This window comes from Acipenser ruthenus, chromosome 4, assembly GCF_902713425.1.
Source record: "Acipenser ruthenus chromosome 4, fAciRut3.2 maternal haplotype, whole genome shotgun sequence".
NCBI classification, from domain to species: Eukaryota; Metazoa; Chordata; class Actinopteri; order Acipenseriformes; family Acipenseridae; genus Acipenser; species Acipenser ruthenus.
In genome coordinates this window covers 92622279-92643407 of record NC_081192.1, presented here as the reverse complement: position 1 = coordinate 92643407, position 21129 = coordinate 92622279, and the positions used below count along the sequence as shown (strand labels likewise).

The window sequence follows — 21129 nt, the reverse complement described above, 5'->3', positions numbered from 1 at the left end:
GAGAACCATCTTTCTTCAGGCATTTGAGCATATCATACAGGTAAAGAGAAAGTTAAACCTTCAAACCAATGTACATGCTGAAAAAAAAGAATTATTAAAGAATTAAAGAATATTTGTACTATACCCTGTTTAATACAATTATCTATAATTTAAATATAATTTATTGAAGGTCATAAGATTTTTCTGATGATCTTTGTTGGGTTGCACAGAATTGTTTTACATAATCGGTGCATGACTAAGCAATGCAAGCAATGCACATCTGAAAATAAACAAATCACACATCAAATAATAAGATCAACTGGCATTTTAAGCTGACTCATCAAGCCCTTATGTCACATTCAACATTTTGGGTAAGATGTGATGATGTTAGGAAAAAAGACACTTTGATCATGGCTCTTCATTGAATTTTTTGAATAAGTAATTTTAATAAGGCAGCAAAAAAAAGAAAAAAAAAAACTTAATTACAATTTTGTTTTTGCCATTTAGTAGTATAATGAAATCAAGAAAACATCCATCCATCCATCCATTATCATTAACCGCTTACTCCTTTTACAGGGTCGCGGTGAGCCGGAGCCTAACCCGGCATACACAGGGTGTAAGGCGAAACTACACCCTGCCAGTCCATCACAGGGCAATTTAGAGTGATCAATCAACCTGGACAGCATGTCTTTGGACTGTGGCAGGAAACCGGAGTACCCGGAGAAAACCCACGCGAACACGGGGAGAACATGCAAACTCCACACAGACAGTACCCTAGGCCGGATTCAAACCTAGGACCCTGGCGCTGTGAGGCAGCAGCACTAACCACTACGCCACCGTGCCTCCCACCAAGAAAACAGTGCATTCAATATTAGCATCATCAATTTACATGTTATATAACCCAGATTAAAAAGAAGATTCAGTTGCACAATAAAAATGCATAATTGGTGATGGTCAAATGCACAATAATGCTACAGCAAAACAAATGAACAACTTAAACCGTGTGGTGATGCATTTAATTCAATAGTATCACTATTTAAAACTAGTACTGTATCACAAAAGACCATTCCTTTGCTGCTTTGTTTATTGATTTCAGGTTAGCCTGACGCTCTTCCTACTAAAGAGATGTTAACCTTACAAATGAGTTCATTCAGCAGTGAGTAGGAGTCACATAGGAAGGTCATTTTTCATACTTAGCTTTTTTCTTTCACAGCCTTTCCTTAATATGGAAACACACAAATAATCCTGGAAAAAAATGAATGTCTGAAGATATACTTTGAAACGATGAGAAGGAATTTTCAAACACAGAAAAGAAAAGGTCTTTAAGAAACAACATTAAAAAAATGTGGTTACAGCTGACCATGGCTGCCACAATATCATATATACTATTGGGCTCTTAAAAATAGACTGGTATGTCATTGGCTTGCCTTTGTAATACGATAACATTATCAATTTATCTGCTTTTTTTACCACTTCAACTCCAGATGTAAAAATGAAACCCCTTTCCAGGTACCAGATTTTAAAAATAATAATAATGTTTTCAAACCTGTCATTGCTACAAAATGTTAACATATCATGAATAAAACACTAATAAATGAATAAATGACCCAAACTGTGTTTTTCATTAACCCTTTATGCTCCTGTGTACTACATACCCATGTTCAATACAGAGATAAAAACACTTTTTTTTTTTGAACAATGAAAACAAAAACGCTGCTAATAACAATAATAATAATCGGTAAACAGTAATTATCAAATAAAAATCATACAACATTGTGGCAGGGCGAGGAGCCCTGCACATGAAAATGGGGGCCATAAATATATTATTTATTACAACGGGGTACCCCTCCACCCCTGTGCAATTTATTACTTTGTATTTGTTTTGTTGTATTATTATTATTATTATTATTATTATTGTTGTGATTTATTTATTTATAAATATGACGGCGTAACTGTGTTTTGTTATTGTTTTATTAAATGTGATGGTGAAGAGCCGAATGTTTTGTATTGTTTCGTGGCGTGGATGGGAAGCCCCTTCCACATTAAAAACCTTGTGCAGAAGGTGACCATCTCCTGAGTTAATTAATTGTTTAATTGTTGCTAATTGGGAGATGGTCACCTGCATATAAGCCTGCAGCTCTCTGCACTCGGGGTGGGTGTTCAGAAGAGGAGAGAACGAGAGAGAGCGAGGAGGAAAAGGAAAAGGAAAAAAAGATCCAACATAGGATCAGTGAAAGCGATCTGCCCAGTCTGACCTGTGTGTTTGGTATTTTGTGTTCGGGATTTAGTTTTTGTATACCTGTTCGATTTGGCTCTGTGAGCAGTGTTTTTGTTAAAATATTTTATTTTATTTTTGTTATTTAAATAAACGGCACATGCCGCATCTTTTGCCCTGCAGTACCTGCCTTTGTTTTCTTCCTGCATCTGGCCTGACATCATCACATCAGCCATCCTGTCACAAACATCAAAACATGTGCCATTATCGACTTACCATTTATTGCAATGTTCAATACAACAGAACCCGGGGTTGCCTTTCCAACCACTGCACATTTTTCTTGTGTCCTTTTTTTGTTTTCATTTTCGTAGCAGACCCTGCACCTTTTTCACGGTCTCTGCTTCCCTTGTGTTGGAGGGATAGTCACAGATGCGTGTACAGGGCTACTTTGCGCAGGCATTGTGATGGATCTGGCTGCCGCAGACGCCTGCTTTATTGCCTTGTACCCAGTACTGTATTTTGATAGTATTTTGTCACAGCACTGCCATTTCAAACCAAACAGCTTCCCGTTTGCAGATGGCTTACCTGTAAAGTAGCTGCATGCTCTTTTATTTGTACAGTCACAAAGGTAAGTGATTTGTTTTTCGGGAATAAAAGCCAAAAAAGCACTCCAATGGAGAACGCAAACTCTCAAGTTCCACAGCGGAGTGCACATCTGTGTAAACAGGTGCAAAATCAAATGATGGAGGACTGGCATCATCGTAGGGATCAGTAATAAACACCCAGTCCCCTGCTGTTCTTGGCTCCACATCCTCGTCATCATCATCGCTGCTTGTACAAGTTGAATGGCTTCCCACAATATATCTCAGTCTTCTAAATGCCCACAGCTAGATTTGAATCGTTACATGACACGCAATTGGATACAAATGTCACCTGACCCTCCCTCGACTTTCATTGCACCTTCCACAGTACTAGCACTGCCTTAGAGAATGAAAATGCTAGACTGAGAAACTTCTCATAGAATAGAATAGGAAACTTAACGTACGCTCTAAGTGGGTTTTCATTTGACGTACGTACGTGCGTACGTCATGGTGTTGAAGTGGTTAAGGAGGGTTTACAAGCATGTTATAGTATAATAAGTGCAAGGAACTTTTACACACAAACAACAGCCCCATTTGCAGACTAATGCCACAACTCATTATTGTTTTGCTAATGCAAGAACTACTCGAAAATAAATTAATAAATAAAGTGTGAGCAGCTTTTCCCTAAAATCAGTTTGTTTGTTGTTTTGATACCAAGTAGTATTATAATAATATGCTCATCACAGTTCATAACTGCAAAATACATTGGTACACAGGGCTAAAACAAACTCTAAATGCAGGCAATGTTTTATCAAATAACGTATGTTCAGTAAAGCATCTTAAAAAGATGGAATCATATAACCACAATAAGGTGTGGAAATTACTTTAATCACAGTCACACATAAAGCATTTTCTTTCAAATAAAGATATATCAGCTGTGAATGGTGGACGTTGGTCATACAAATAGTAAACATAAACCTGCAGTGACTGAGGAAACCTGACAAGACTTGCATAACAGATGAGCTCCCACTTGTTTACAATACACGCATACAAAATGTATTGCACCACTAGTGGTTTTAAGAGGTATTGCGTCTAGAGGGCCAAGATTAAGCAAGGTAAAATTCGGGAGAAAGGTCAGTAAAAACCAGTAAGGATAATTTTAAAAAAGCAGGAATTTATTGTTTTTTCTTTTTTTCTAGCGTGTTAAAGAAACCTACAACAGATTATAGAAGGATATCAAGCTTGATTTAATCTATCAAAAAAAGCCTTAAAAAAACATAATTATAAAAACTCTTGTGACTATGACCCAATATATCAAGTAAGGAACTATCATTTATACTGTGCAGTGCATGGGGAATTGTTTAACATCAACTTAATGCATACATATATTCACGCTAACAAGCTCCCTCAAAACTGTACACAAAATAAGATAGTATATTCTATAATGCAGATACATAATATAATACAGATACTGTCGTCTTGCATATAAGACAAGGTGATGGGATATAAGTGCAAAAAAGAACATATCTGAGGGGATTCATTGTTTTGTAGATTGGTCACGATGCTTTCTTGGGAATTGCAAGGTCATTGGTTGGTCTGTCACACACATCTACCTATTCACTAAATCTTAGACCCTCTCAAAAAGTAAAAATCAGCAAAAGCAGGTAACACTAATACAGTATTTGGGATAACAAATCTAATTACATTCAATGCTTTTGTTGGAATTCCTTGTCAATTTGGTTATGAATAACCACCACCATAAATCTTGCACATTTTTCTTAATAAAAAGGACACGTCAGACAAAGCAGAGGGGTGTGCAGAATTGTTGTTTGGAAATTAAAGATCTGGCAGACGTTCAGCTAAAACTGGTGTCTGTATCGAATACTTAAATGTTAACCTGAGGCTCGTATTACATGCTGCCTGTAAAAAAATATTCTTGACATTTATAAAAAGATGCATTTCCATACTGATTGCATACAAGCGGTAAGGTTTAGGATGAGGATGTTTTACTAATAAGGTACTGTTCTTCTGCAAGATTAAGGCCATTCATGTACAATTCCACAAAGAGGGATGGAGCTCAAAATAAACCATTCCACCACTAGATCTCTTATAAAAAGACGCATACAAATATGTATTGAACTATGCTTGTATTTTTCTTGCATATTAATTCAATGTGCTTGATTAAAGTCACATTTTAGCTAAACTACATTGTACTGTATAGATAACTGAGGAGATTATTTTCCTCAAAAGAACCAGATCCCCATTGGCGACATTTACAATAAATATAGCGATAGCCCACTATATTATTCCTGTGTGTTTACTTGTTAATTTTACTTACATAATCGTGGCCATCCAGGTTAACAACAGGTGCAACTTGATCGTTCTATTTGGCTCTGAGGATGGGTAAATGTACAATTTGTTGAATGTTTCCGCTAGTACTAATTGCACTAAAGTCAATTTATCAACTGTATACTGTTAATATCTGTATCGTGCCAGTATTCCTCATCAGCAATGCAATCATCTGTATCAAGAGCTTCACCAATATGAATAAAACCTTGGTCACATTTTTACAGATTTAAATTAAAACAAAATATGTAACATAAAAGACACACGGTTCTTAATTCCAAATCAATTCAATCTTCAAAGAGAGGTTATAACTACTAGAATTATAGTAAAGTAAGTACCTTTGTATTAAAATACTTTCCAACAGCAGGACTTATGCTCTTAAAGCCCGTTAACTGAGATTTTTACTGACTAAGTTATTTTTCGCTGAGATTTCTGCTTGGTTCTGACATTTTAGTGGTTTTATCAGCAAAAGTCTGGAGGTGTGTATGTACAGTATAAACAGATTAACCTGTTTTGTGATTAACCTGGTTTAAGTACGTTTTGAAATTACTAATAATGTACTTTTGACAGTCATGTTGAAGCACTAATGTAGCTTTGTGCCCTTTCCTTGGTAAGACTTTTGACACCGAGTTTCAATGACTGTGTTATTTTTTGTGAAGTTGTGTGATAAGCATTACTTAACAGGTGATTTACAAAGGGATTACAGGAGATAAAGATAAGTACTTCTGTCTCAGTAAAATAATGCTTCTTCAGTTTCTCCCTTGAATTTGACCCATGGAACGATGTCAATCGTACCAAAATCCCACTGGCCTACCCATATCCAGGCATTCCATGCTTGGAACGTGTATTTCCAAAATCTGGAAAAGTATAGTACGATGACAGTATAATGGCAACAAATTCTAGAAAAATAACGTTCCATTCTGGGTACCAAAAGTAATTGTAAATGCATTCTCTACATTTACATAAGTACAGTATTAAAATAAATGAAAATTAAATGACAAACTTTCGACAGAATTATTTTTCAAAGCCTTCTAGTCAAAATGTTTGCCATTGAAAGTTTATTTTAGTATTTCTTAATTCAGCTCTATTGAGTGTTAACACGGAAATGAATAAAAGCTTAATCTTATTCCTGGAGGGACAAACATTAATTACAGTTCAATGAAATCCAATGTAGTTTTAAATTACACAACCATTACTACTACACATTCTTAGCATTTTTCAAAACCTGTAAAGAAAACGGCTAATATACAGAACATAGCATTTTGGGGCAGATCAGAAGACAATCAGTCTGTAGCATTTCTCTGCCACAAGACATATTCTTAATACAGCAATATTACCAGTATCCATTAAGATGCCACCAATACCTTCAGGGTCTGTTTACTAATGGCATTTCACCAGCATGACAGAAAGCACATCTAACAAAATAACATTTTAAAAAAAAACTTGCCAATGGCTTGTCAAAGATGAGATTCAATATTATCAAAACTTCAAATACATATTAAAAGGCTACTTGTGCCTAATACTTTGCTGCTTTGCATTCTTTGGAATAAAGAAGAAATAACACAATGGGTTATATGCATAAAGTATTAGTTGGACAGCAATGTGATGCTCACGGTCTAAATCCCAATACAACCCGAAGTCAATTTCTGTGAAACAAATATAAATATAATTCTAGTTCAATCCAAGACAATTTGACTGCTGCTCAATACTAATCAGATTGTTTAGCAAAACCATAAATCTGTACGAATTTGTTCTCCTCTTTTTTATTTTGTATTCTGTCAGAGCTTATGTTACTGAAGAAAAATACATTGAGGTTTTGTACCATGCTGCTATTTCTGTTTACTGCTTCTCTGGGTTAAATCACATGAACTTTCTGTCATTCCTAGTTGTGAGAGATCAGGATGCATTTAAAACCAAGGAACCCCGAGGTGAGGCGTCACCCCTTGTTTAAAGTAAATGCTGGGTTCTCTTTTTTATGCTGCCTGGATATCAGTTCTGCTTTTAGTGATAAATCAATTGACACATTTTTCAAGAAATGTAGAAAATGTAGTTGAAGGCATAATGGCCATAAGGCTTGAAAAAATCTTTTCTTTCCTATTAATCTTTTTGTTTTCCAAAGATTGTTTCACTTCAACTGAGGTGAGACAATTATTCCTGCCACAATGCATGTATTTTACTTCCAGTGGTACAGATAATAGCGGGAGCGGGAGCGGGGGGGATCTATAACTATAACACAGGAAGTGATGGGCGATAGGGAGCTTAATATTTCTGCATTATGGTATGGTAACATAACAGGACCAGGCACTACCCTTAAATCTATTTTATATACAAAAAGAGAGGCTGTTGAGATTCAAGGAGGACAAAGCAGTATGTGCAGTCTCACTGTGATGCTCTTCAGCAAAAAATTAATTGAGCATTCTCCCCAATTGTCAATTCTACTTCAAAAAATGTGGTTGACTGCTTCAAGTTATGTCACTGGAATTTGTATAAGACTTTAATATATTTTTTGTGTAAACAAATCAGGTTATTTTGTGTTTAATAGACTATATGACATTGATACATTGTTATACACCCTGCCCAGAGATCTCCATTAACTTGATACCAAAGGACTTTGATTGGATTTTGATCTGACAGGTAAAATTGATGGTTAGATGCATTGTTGCCTTCACTAAGTACCCATTCAAGAAATGATGCTCTGCAGCAGAACCTCATCAGTTTGATATTCAGGTACAACTGCCACACAACCTTTGCCTGTCGAATTAAAGATCTCAATTGACTTCACTTGACGTCCCACAGCATAGTATCTCAGGAGACCAGATGTGTAAGAAATATTGTGGGAGATGGCCTGGGTGTATAGGCAGTGAAGAGAAAGCCACAATGGTTCTTGCACGCAGGTCTAACAAAACATCAAGAGGTCATAAGCTAGGAGAAGTTGGGTTCTTGGCCAGAGTATCTACCATGGGGTTTCCATGCAAGTTTTTAACTCGAGACATTTGCTCGAGAAAAATGTCTCTTGTAAATGCTTTTTTGGGTTTCCATTCGCTCAGTTTATTTTACTCGAGTAAACCAGGCTTTTCACCCGACGTCATGCAAATGAATGGGAAAGGTGGGGGTTGATATGTAAATTAACTATGAGTAAAGTACTCGTGCTGTTTTTGAAGATTCTGAGAGGGCATCAACAACTTGGATGTAGTTGCGCTGTTTTGGGTGATCAAGCTGGCTTATGACATCCAGTTCACAAACTATATTTATTAACGTGGAGGGCAGACACGCGTTGTCTTTGGACATAGCTGGAATCAAAAAAAAAGGATGGGAATTAATTCAGTTAAGTAGCTCACTTGCTCTTTGTGTTTAACTTTAGTGTAGTTTTTACAGGAAGGGTATTCTCAAACAGCTGCTTTAATACTATAACAAATGCATAGCGCAGTTTGTGGTAAGTGGTTTTATACAGAACTGTAAACCCACAAGATATATACAACATGACAGACAAGACACAGCAAAAAACAAGAATAAAAAAAGCCACCCGCATTGGCATTAAGGTGAACTACTCCACTGCTAACCATAAAATCGGCCATTAGCCACTACTTTCTGCCGTCTTGGAATCCACAGTAACAACCGACCTGCTCCCTTGCAATATTTATAGTTAAGGATAAACACGCTCATTAACATTTACACGTGAAATGCGGGTTTCCATGCGAAACTGGGCGTGGTTTTCCCGTGTGTTTCATCATTTACACGAGTAAATGAGATTTACCCTATCCCTCTCTTTGGCCATTTTTTTCGGCCACAAACCTGATTTACCTGAGTAATTCTCCCAAACGTGCACGTGCATTGCCATTTCACTTGTAAATTGACCCACATGGAAACCCCATGCATCATAACTCCCAATCAGAAATCATGTTTCAAGCCAGAAAAGATAATAACTGACTGTGGAATTCTATCTGCTACAGAAGTGTGAAATGTCCTGTACATGTTATATAATTATATATTTTCATTTTTAAAAATGATATCTGATTCCATATTAGGTTAAATAAATCTCAGTTGGCAGTTTAAAACATTCACATGTACATAACATGCAGTTCTAAATGCATTTTATATTATGGAAATAACACAACTACATTCTCAACTACTCGAAGGGAAAGAACTTCAGAATATTGGGGGATGATTATTAAGAAAAAAAAAAGTGTTTGCAAGTGTTTGAAATCTTCTACAAAGAAAAAGGTATTACCATAGCAGTAAATTCTACAGTCACTTAACTGAAATGTTGTCAGAAATGTGATTACGATCTAGTGGGAATTGAAAGTATGCATTTAGCTTGTATGTTTGTGTGGATTCGAAACGCTGGTTAGGAAAGCATAATCGTATGGGACTGAGCCATCTCAATTAAATAATATGTCCTTTACATTCTTGCTTATTTTAAATGTATAGCTTCTAACACATACTTACAAAAGCATTGATAAGATTGACCTCCTTAAGGGCCATGTTTACATTTCTTAAAACAGACGTCTGAGAATCTGTGAAAACCTAAAACAAACATAGTTAATTTAAAATAGTTTAAGAATTGCACCCTTCATGCAAAATGCAGTTTAATGGAATAATAAAGAGCAAGGTAATATTTCAACTAATGATGTTTTTTATAGTCAGAAAACATTATCTGAATATATAAAATGATTATATTGATGTTTATTTAAAAGTTGTATTTCCTTTGCCAAATTATTTCTGTTTTTAATTGAATGCACAATCAAATTATTGTAAGTCAGATATTCACTATGGATTTTGAGGAGCAGGGCTAGTAATATAAACAACAAAAAACCTGCATTGAAGTTCAGATTTAATCCACCCTTTGCACATCAAATATGATGTTGGTTTTGTATGCAAATTAAACGCTTGTATTTTAGGAACTGGCATAGATATTCAGATTTATGTTTGTCCATGTGTTTGTGTGTGTGTGCAGGTGATTTCTGAATTTGTCTGTATGCCATACCACATTCTGTAAGTAGGCCTTTCTTTTTTTGTCTACTCACACTTTAAAGGATGTCAGTCTGTCACGTCAGTCATTCTTTTTCACAGCCTAATTGTGTATGTCTGTCCATCTATCTATCGCCATGAAACATCTTAAACTATGCCACATGATTACTCTAGCCACAAGTTCAACCCTTGAGGCAATACTTTTTAAATAGAAGCCTCAACTCCAGTAAATATTTGTATAATATATAATACAGTTGTCAGTTCTTTTTCTGTAAAGTATGCATTAATTATTTAGTGATTTGTTCAAAATGGTACAGACAATAGACTATTACAAATGTAAATCATTATTTATTTAGAAGCTCTGTGATTTTGTAAAATATTACATTAGAGCATGGTGTGCCCTTTATTCCATAGCTAGGCATTAACCCATGACAGGGTGCAGTAAGACATACATTACGCACATCCGGGTGTCTTGTGAGGCACGAGGCTTTAGCGCTTATAAAATGACTCTGTTAATTTTATAAGAAAAAAAAATAATAATAAAATAACATTTTAAACTTCAAATTAAGTTTTCTGCCAGTACAAAACAGTTCTTTAGAAGCTACCTATATCACTACTGAGTACATTTGTAATTATAAATTTTTTTTTTAACCCCTTTAAGTACACAAGGAATTCAGCGGCTGTTCACACAATTTCTTCTTAAAATAAATTTAAGAGTGACTCATGTATAATGAAGAAACTGTCGATTTGGATGACCAGATCCAACCTGTCAGTACATTTTAAACCCTGTTTAGTGCCCCTCATTGTAAAAATAAGAAAGTTAGTTACAAATATGTCCCTTGTATCTTAAAGAGTTAAAGTGTGTGTGTGTTTTTTTTTAAGTGCAGTACAAATATAACTTCTTATTTCCATGTTTTATACACTTTGGTAAGTAAAGTTGACTTTTGAAATCCCTTTTTCCCCAGTACAATAATCTCGCTCTGCACCTTATTTTGTATTCTTGCAAACACACTGCCTACGTCTCTTCTCAACACTAACTTCCCCAGTCTGTGAAGCAGTCATGCAGAACGCCAGATCAATCATGTCAGTCAACATACACACTAATGTCTGCAATTACAGTAATGTGTTTAACTTTTTATACCATCTTCCTTTTGTCATAGCTTCATTGTAAAGCTCTAACCCAACTGATCTCCACCCTGATTTAAGATCCTGCAGTCCGGCGAAGCTTAACAGGAACTATCGATGTGGCGTGAAGAAATCAAGATTTTGAGATTTTAAAGAAAATAAATCCACGGAAATCTATAATCATTTACATTTTTTTACAATTCTATTTAATTTTTGTTAAGTGTTTGGCTTTCTAAGTGCCCTGAAGTCCTGAACTGGAAGTTTTTAAAACCATTGACCCAGATGACAACAACCCTCCAGATTTCTATTTTTACAACATTGATATGAAATAATGGAGAAGGGCTAATATTGAGCATTCCTTTTGGTATTTTTGAATAAACAAAGTGAAATAATATGCAAATGATGAAAATACTGTGATTGGCTGCACAAATGTGCTTACTTTGGTGATTACTGGTGTACACATTTAGTAAAACATGAATAGTAGACATCAAAAAATAAAACCTGAAAAAATTCTTAACTGATTTATTGTTAAGTTTATGACCGGAGTTACATGTGGTTACCATGCCATTAAATTCTTCAGCAAACCATGCGGAAGTTAGAATCGAGGATTGAGACTTCAGCACGGCTCATTTGGCCCACAGACAAACACGTGGTAAAGCCTAAGGCTTCAGGAGGTTCGGATTGGCTGGGGGGTGGGCCAAGGGATACTGCGTGGAGAAAAAACATCTGTGCCACAGTTCGAGGCTACTGCAAGGCCATTGCTACACAGACGGGCACTGAGCGGAAGCGTGTGTTTGTTTACATCAAGGAGGGGAGCGTCCGCTCTGCAGGAACTACTACGGAACCCTTGAACTGCAAGATGGTGCCTGTGAAGGCGCTTGGCCAGCCAGCACCATCGAAGCACCCAGGAGTCGCTGAGAGGCCGGGACTTTGGAAGTAACAGTAGTAGGTCAGTTTAGGGGCGGTTGATCCCAAAATAGTGTAGAGAGGGTTACCGTAGAGTAGTAGGTTCCTGGAGAGGGACATTCCTTTTAGTGGGACTAGCGCTCGCCATTTTGTGTGAAAAACTTTGATTTTTGCTTTGTTTTGTTTGCATTTCTTTATTAAATGTGACATAAGGGTTACCATTGCTGGTACAGTAGTGTCAGCACTAGTGTGTTAATTAAATCTGCATGCCTGTGCAGCGTGTCAACACCAGTGCTCTGTGTCTGGCTCAGTATTATTCAGTGACGACACGTAACACATCACCCTGTTACAGGGGGCTTGTGAGGGTTTGAATTCATTATGAACTCGAGAGGATTTTAAATCATAAAAAAAAAAAAAATTCCAAAAATTAAAATCCATATTTAGCTTTGAAAAAAAACCTTTGTTATTTTTTAATTTTTACCTCCAGAAATCCCTGAGAAAGGAATAAAAACCTCTACATCTTGAGGGAAAACCTCCGATCTGGCAACACTGCCAGACGAGCTTTGATTCTTACAGCACAGTCATGTGATCTAGTTCAACCAATCACTTAATTTAATTGATCCAAGCCATTTTATAAAGGCAATGCCAGTTGTGTTACAGACTAGATGCTAGGAGGGACACGGTAACATGATTAGTATTCGAGTACAGTAACACCAAATATACACTGATAGATTTGTGCCGATCGGGTTGGGATATTTGCTTCTTTATAAAAAAATGCTGGGATCCGGTCATAAATAAATTTCCACTTTCAAATACACTGTATGCAACACAGATGTGTACATAGACTGGTGCAATATTCAGTGTGATACAAATGTCCCACCACAAGCACTGCAAAACAGCAAGTGTGGTTGAATACTTTTGTACATGTGCTGAACAGTGCAGTGGCACTGGAAGTGTGGGTTTGTCTAGCTATTTACCTGTGCATATACTATCTTAATTTCTCACAAATGTAATGATTTTCATATTGTACTTTATTGTGTAGTTAGGATTAAACAGCACCATATATTTAATCTGAATATTTAAAAACAGCACAATCATTCTACTAAAAAAGGACTCACATGACCAAGTAAAAAAATGACCTTAAATAATGTGCTGCATACATTTGAAGTAGAATATTACATATCATATTTCATAAGCCTACAGTTTATATACAAATTAGCCATCTACCCCTTATCATTCAGGAATATATATATATATATATATATATATATATATATATATATATATATATATAAATTGCATAATCTTATAGTTTCTGTTAGAAGTTTACAACCCAAATACAGTGCGTGGAGAATGATTTATAATATGTCCATATATGCCAACAGTCCCTATATGGTCTGGACAGTCCTGACTTATGATCAAATGTCCCGCGTCCCGAAGCATAGGACAAAAGTCCAGATATTTACCCATAGAAAAAAAAAGCATTTATTCTGCACAGTAGAGTTAATTGAAAACCGCACGCTCTGCTCTCCGTGCGGCTGACACACCTGCTGATCACTAACTTATACAAAGGGAAGAACGCTTCATTTTCAGTTTTTACTGTCATGATGGTCGTGGGGTGTTGAGTTGGGGTGATACATCTATTATATGATAATGAGTGTTTTTTGTGTATGCCCCCTCTCAGGTGTATGATGCATAGGACCCCCTGGGGACGAGCGTCCTGCTGAACAGTTTCAAATTGCTGGCAAGTATGTATGTCTGATCTTATTAGAAAATTAAGCAAAACTATGTAAATAACACCTGTGTTGATAAAGGTATCCAGACAATGCTGTATACATGTGTTCTGTGTGAGCTTTAGCTCACTGCCTGCAGCAGCTGATGAAAAAGGGTGAAGACGACTGTGAGTGTGGACAAAGTGCAGTGCATCACATAAGAATCATGGTGCTATTCATCATTTACCTTCTACCGAAACGAATTTTAGGGCACGATGAGGGAAGCATTCACAACATAATTATCTTCACATTTCGAATATGCAAACTGATAATCAAAGCTAAATACAAAATTGCCATTAATTATTTAAAACATAAAAACATGTATGGTTGAAGTTATGCTGATTTCAATGTTTAACTGTATTGAACATTCTGTATCTTAGAAAAAAAGTAATTTGTTAACCCTACAGCATACTTCTGTTTCTTAGGGTTTTATAACAGTTGTATATTAAAAAAATATATACATTATGTAGAATATATATATATATATATATATATATATATATATATATATATATATATATATATATATATATATATATATATTTATGTTTTTTAATAACTCATCTAAATAAACTATTAAAACAAAATAATAAGCAAAGTTTTAAAATGACACTGCAGATTTCAATGACCCCAGTGCTGTTTTCATACACAGGGACATGATATTTTTTGATTGAAAAGATAGAGAATCATGAACTATAGAAATTAGTTTCCCATAAACTCTTTTAAAAAATACAGCAAATATATAAAAAAAATATTGAGGTTTGCCATCATAAGTGACATTTTACATAACATAACCTCAAAAAAGGAACGGAAATGGGAAAAAGCTTGTAATCTTTAACATAACTTGAAGAAGCAATAACACAGAAAAACAAATACAATCTAGCCAATTTCATAGAGCTTTTTTATTTTTATTTTATTTTGCTCATAACAGCAACGCACTGACTTACTACCAATCAGCAAATAAAATCCCTGAGACCTTAAAAAAGCAGCTATTAAGCAAAAGACAGAAAGCAAGATAAAGACAGAGGCACTTACCTTAATTAAAACCCTGTGGTAGATGGAGTAAACCAGTTTAATCCAATGACTAATGAACTAGGCAATCAAACTTCCCTGCAAGCAATTCTCTCTGATAACTAGAATTGTTTCTTCAGCTGCCTTTATCTCAGTGCAGAACTGTGTTCTGCGTGAAGGAAGGAAGGAAAGGGAAAATATATAAGCGAAACAGTATTTCCCAGTGGTTCAGGGCAGACAGTATGCTGTGCTCTCAGACGTTTGCATGTGCATTTAGTAGTCAGAGACCCGTGACTGGTGTGAAGCGGTTCTGTCAGGCCCCCAGAGCTGCAGGATCTTCATCAACCAGATTAGTGGCAAACCCTCCCTCCTGTAGTGAAGCAGTGATTTGCTTTGTGGTCATTAGGGGATCTTTAATTGAGAAGACAGGGTCACTTGGGACTCTTGTTTCTTTCAAGCTAGTGCACTTGCTGATGCTGTAGCGGGTTGTGGTTAGAGTGTTAATGTATGTGTGTGTGGAGGGGGTGGGGTTAGAAAGGGGTACGTCTGTGTATCGAAGGAGTTAACCCTCTAAGGAAATAGCAGCCTCAGCTGGTTTGGATATATCTCCATATGTCTTCACCCCAAAGTGTGTTTGTTAAAGCAGGAGCTGTTTAATATTTAAAGCTGCACTTTTCTTTTGACGTATAATGTCTTTGTTATGGGGTGACCTAATTTGGAATCTACTTGTTTTCTGTTACCATTGCATGCCCTTTCCACTTGGAACTCTGTTTAATTTATTTTCAATTTTAGTAGGTAAGAGTTGTTTTACAAAATGCACAAGGGCCATAGAATGTATCCATGTAACATGGTTTCATCTGCAATCTGCCTTTTCAAAGTATACAACTAACTCATTGAATTCTGACTACTGTCCAATGAGAATTGTATGAAAAATACACTGTATTTATGTTGAATATCTAGAACTCCTATTCCTGTACTTTACAACGCGATTGCTACAAAATCTGTAAGGTACCATTTATTTTCTGAAAAGAAAAAATAGTGATCTGTGCTTATGCTGTAGCAATCTGGTGGGTAGTTAGTTATGTCAGTTTAATCTTAGATTACCTAAATCTTTCAAACGAGTTTTTGGTGTCCCTAACAGCAAGGCAGTGTGTACCGTAACAGCCTTCACCAATAAACAGCAAATGTTTCACTCTCCAGGAAAATGTTACAATGAGGGTGAACAATGTCAACCATGGAATCAATGTTATTGCTGACTGTCACACAGTAATAGCAATAAAACAAGCTTTTGCATAAGGCGTTTTCTTATAGGTGAATGACATCTAAATTGGTAAATAGTTGACTGTGTGTTCTTTAGTTCTCTTCATAGGGTTCTTTACAGTACAGCTGTACACATAGACTTCTTTACTGGCACTCTCTGTTTCATCAACAGCAATCAAGCAAGTACGAGCTGTATAAACACAAACACTGGTTTCCAATAATCTTTCTTTGTATAGCATTATATCAGATTAATACCCATTCTATTGCATATTCACTACCGCATGGATGTTTGAACTCCCACTGAATTAATATTATTTAAACATATATGTACCTCTTTTATCCTGAATGCATCTATAGCTCTCATTTGATCTTATGTCTGGTATAAAACCAGACTAATATTCTGTAAGAATGGAACCTCTGAAGGGGATATCATATATGCAAAGGGTGAGGTTTGCGTTGCATCTCATATAAAACTACAATGTTAAGAATGGATCACATTTAATCATTCTTTCTCTAATAATTTTTGTGAAACCCACATATTATTATGATTGTATTGGTAGCCTAATTCAAATTGTGTGTAAATTAAATTTAATGCAAAACCATGCAGATGCCACATCCTGTGGAAACTTGAAAACGCATCTTCAGTGTTTTTTTTTTTATTTTTTATATATATATATATATATATATATATATATATATATATATATATATATATATATATATATATAAATTGTAATATTTACACAAAACATACAGCAAATAAAAGTCTTTAAATAAAATAAAACAGAAAGTGGATGTTCAGCACTATGCATATCACTTCATCCTGGCTGCAGTAAAGATATGCTCACCAGGATCAGCACTCTGGCCATTGACCAGTGGAAGCAACTTACAGGTACAGATCGAGACATTCTGAATGAAGTGAATGACAAACATGAATATTCAAAATGTGTTCAACCCACATTATTTATATAGCACGAGTAAAGTATTTGAGCAGGTCTGCCCTGCCACACACATTCACGTGGCCTGATCCACTGTCTGCAAGGTATGAATTGTCCTGAACAAGTATTATTCTAAAGATACTGCAAAAACATTTCTACCTAATACACCAGAAACATACACTGTAATCTTTGCCTACAGGTTTAAGGTTTCAGTCATCCCATAATATGAATCCTTTACTAATCAACTGCTGTCCAGATGGTGCATGTTCCTGAGAATGCTATGCAAATCCTCTTTGCACATGGTACTCTGATAGGTGAAAGGATACTGTAGTACTGCCTCTTTTCTGCAGTCAAGCATATGGAAGGTAGCAGCACTATGTAGGGGTTGCTTCTCGCCTGAGGGTACTATGATCAAAGACTATGTGGATTGCATTTTACAGGACAAACCTTGACTTCTGAAAAACAAAATATCCGGTCAAAGATGATCCTCTAGCAATTGTATCCAAAATATACCTAAAGTGTTTGAAAATAATACACAGATATGTTGAACATTATGGGGTCTATTGTAATTATCCAAACAGTAGTGGATTAAACTGGTAATCCTTCTAGTGTTTTCCTAATACAGAATGTACTGAACTTGACTGAATAATATCCAGTTTAAAATTGCATGCTAGTATAACGTTGACAGTGATGGGATAAAAAAGGGAATAAAACAAACATTTAGTGTAAGAATGACTTCATGTGACAAGCACAAAGTCAGGAAAATTCATCATACAATGGCTCTAGCTTTGTAAGCAAATAATGCAGCTTAATTTCTAAAGAACTACTTCTAAAATGAAAGCTAAGCAAATGGTTTGGTTTTAGTGCCTAGTAAAACATATTTTGCATTATCCTTTGAGTTACATTATCATTTGCTTTATTTTAGATATGTAACATGTTGCAGATATTTTCCCAAGGGTGCAATATAAGTTAACAAAAATGTTATTTTTTTTTTCTAAATGTGTTACATTTACATAACTTGATTTAGATATTTGTGCTACCGCAACATCTATGGAAATTTAGCACAAAGTGAACAGACTGACTAGCTTCTGTTTTCTCCCTTTTAACCTAAAGCCATGTAGACCAATAGATTTTTTCTGAAGATTTTGAGACTATACAAAGGGTACACTGTGATATTGGCAAATTACAAGCCGTGAGGAAAACAATGAAAAAATGTAAATGAATTGTTAAAGTCAATATCATGTGGTTAATTTGCTACGAGCATTAACATCATTGAGTGACCTGGTGCTGAACAAATGTGCTAAGGCCTGAAACACACACTATTATAGCTACTCAGTTATAAAAACCTGCAATATACCCATAGCAGCCCCTATAGGACATTTTCTGCATTGAATAATTTTGCTCTCTGTGTTTTGTTCTGTAGCGTGAAGGTGAAGTAAATAAATAATTACATTTAGAAAGGCATCACTTTAGAGAATCCCTGAGCTGTGCCATCTGGAACAGGTCACAAAATACAATCTGCCTGCTGCACCCATACTCTCTGAAAACAAATATTGTCTACATCTGTCCACGTCTAAAGACACAGCACTGAGAGGCTCATGGGTCATGTGTAGGAATCCCAGTACCAATGCCCAAGGCCACCCAGGGGCATCCAAAACTATTCAGATTAATATTTATCTTCTTTGACACAGGCAATTGTCCCAGGACATCTAGGGCAACTGTCCCCAACGTCAAACCACAAGTCCACTTGGGGTGGTTGCAATTCTTCTCCTATTGAACAAGGGAGGAAGTCATCATCCTTTACATTCAGCTCTAGCAGTTTCTCATTTTCTCATCTTCCTCGTCTTATATGGCCCTTGATTCACACTTCTCCTCCTCTTTCCTACTTTTCCCCAGTGGCAAATGTATATGCTAGAAGTTGCTCCTGCACAATCTACACTGAGTCTACTGAATTATGTTTCAGGTCCTGGAACAGCCAGACTATTTACATGGCCACGGATCAGCTCTTATTCTGCAGAAGCCAGCTTTAGTGCCAGTAAGCTATCAGGGTCCAGAACTGTTGACCCCTTAAACTTTAATATTAATCAATGCATCTCCTGTCTTTATTTTCCATGAGCAGGTGTGTTACCATTGTCAATAACTTTGATTTAATTAGTCATATATTTAAATATCTTTCTGTATTATTTCAATTACAGATTAACAAATCCAATTAATCATATTTAAATGTATAGTTAAGCCTAGCTAGTTAAGGGAAAGCAGCAATCGCAGTTGCAGGGGGATGTATCTGTTTGTAAACCTGCATATTAGGCCATACCAAATAAAACAATTTGCCACTCCTATATTGTTTTCTACAGCACACGTAAAGCTCAACGCAATACACAGATGTAGTCATGTAGTCCATCATGTAGAAGAAAATTGTATGCAATATAATGAGGCATTAGATGAATCCTGCAATATGATACCATCACGGTTATCTTTGTTTGTCTGTTTTTAATCTGTTGCAAATCTTACAGATGTACAAGAAATATAGATGTGTTTTTTATTCGTAAACAGCTGAAATAATGTATATTTTTTAAGTATAAAAAATTTAACCCCCCCCCCCCCCCTCCCCCATTCCACACCCAGTGTATGCATGCTGGAAACTGAGACAGGTTACTGGGCAGAATCGTTGTGCTTGGACCACACCGCTATACTATGTGCGATATTGACAAAACCTATACTGAGTAAAATGATCATACGGGATGTTAGTGATGGTGAAAGAAAAGGGGGGATTATAATAAAACTCTCAGATAAACGTGTATAGTGGATCTTTTGAGTTGTGTTATTTTATCTTGTTTCTCCCAGTGAATGCAAATATATTTGTATATTAGCTGTTTAAAATATATGTCCTAAAACATCTCCTAAAATGTATCTGTTGGTCTGACCCTCATTGTTTCCAGTTCTCGTCATTGTTTGGCTGAATGTCCATGTCTTTATTTTGAATTTACTATTTCTTCTCTGTTGTGCTGTGCTTGTTGTAGTGAAAGTGATAATGGCGGCGGTTTGTTTAAGCTGCCTACCAGGGAAAAACATGTATATTACAACTGGGGTTCCCAAACTTTTTTACCTGAGGCCCATCTATTCAGCTGCATTTGGCACTGCGACTCACTATTAGCACTCCTTGGGAAAATGTCAAATTAAAAACATTTTATATGTTTACACCTGTAACATTATAAATAAACCTAATATAAACTGTCCTTTATTCATTTGAATAAATATTGTGAAAGATGGAAATCACAGAATATACACGGAGTGAATAAATCCATCTGCAGCGAAATTTGAATTAGTCAAAAAACTTTTTTGTTTTTTTTTAATTATTAAAAACATATTCTAGCGTTATTTTAAGACGACTGTGGACGAGCCAGTAATCAATAAAATAGCAGTATATCCAAACAATATAATAAATCAATTACTGGTATGTAACATGATTTATCAGTTTGATTAATAACTTGATTTAGTTAATATTGAAACTTACATCAAAGTACTCAATATTTTAAATGTTAATAGCTAATTGGTCACAAGCACGTATTCATCAACATCAATTGAATTTTTAAATGAATGTTATCAAGTACAAAAGTTAGTATGAAAACATTACTACAAAAGAATAAAAAAACATTCCAGCACCTCAAAACTGAGCCCACGGTACAAATGCATTCAAACTCCTGTAGCTGCCTTTTTTGTTCTTTATATTTTGCAATACATATTCTTTGGTAGTGGATTCAACATATTGTAATTTTATTAATACTGAACGCAATTTTTACATCTACCAGCAGAACGATCACATGACCTATAACATGGCCCTATTGTCAGAGCTCTCGCTCTACATTCCGTCTACAGGTAGGCAATCTGTTAGCTTTGATTTGTGGATTTCTGCTTTGATTGACAGTCTGCCAATACTGCCTTGCTACATGTTATTTTTCTACAGTTACAGCAGACGCTGGCGCCTGCTTTTCGCTATTAATAGAAAAAAAATACACAGAATGTCATTG

General features: G+C 35.7%; 1 protein-coding gene across 3 annotated transcripts in view; it reads right to left on the bottom strand.

Moving 5' to 3' along the window:
• Nucleotides 1-15386, bottom strand: part of LOC117399447 (cadherin-12-like) — a 103532-nt gene extending 88146 nt beyond the window's left edge. For 2 of the 3 annotated variants that reach the window (XM_033998604.3, XM_033998603.3), the window contains exon 1: nt 14928-15384. The gene's annotated coding sequence lies outside the window, so the exon portion shown is untranslated. Of the gene's footprint in view, nt 1-14927 lie in introns of all 3 variants that reach the window. The other variant, XM_059023101.1, reaches the window with a different exon arrangement.
• Between the last annotated feature and the right edge of the window lie 5743 nt (nt 15387-21129).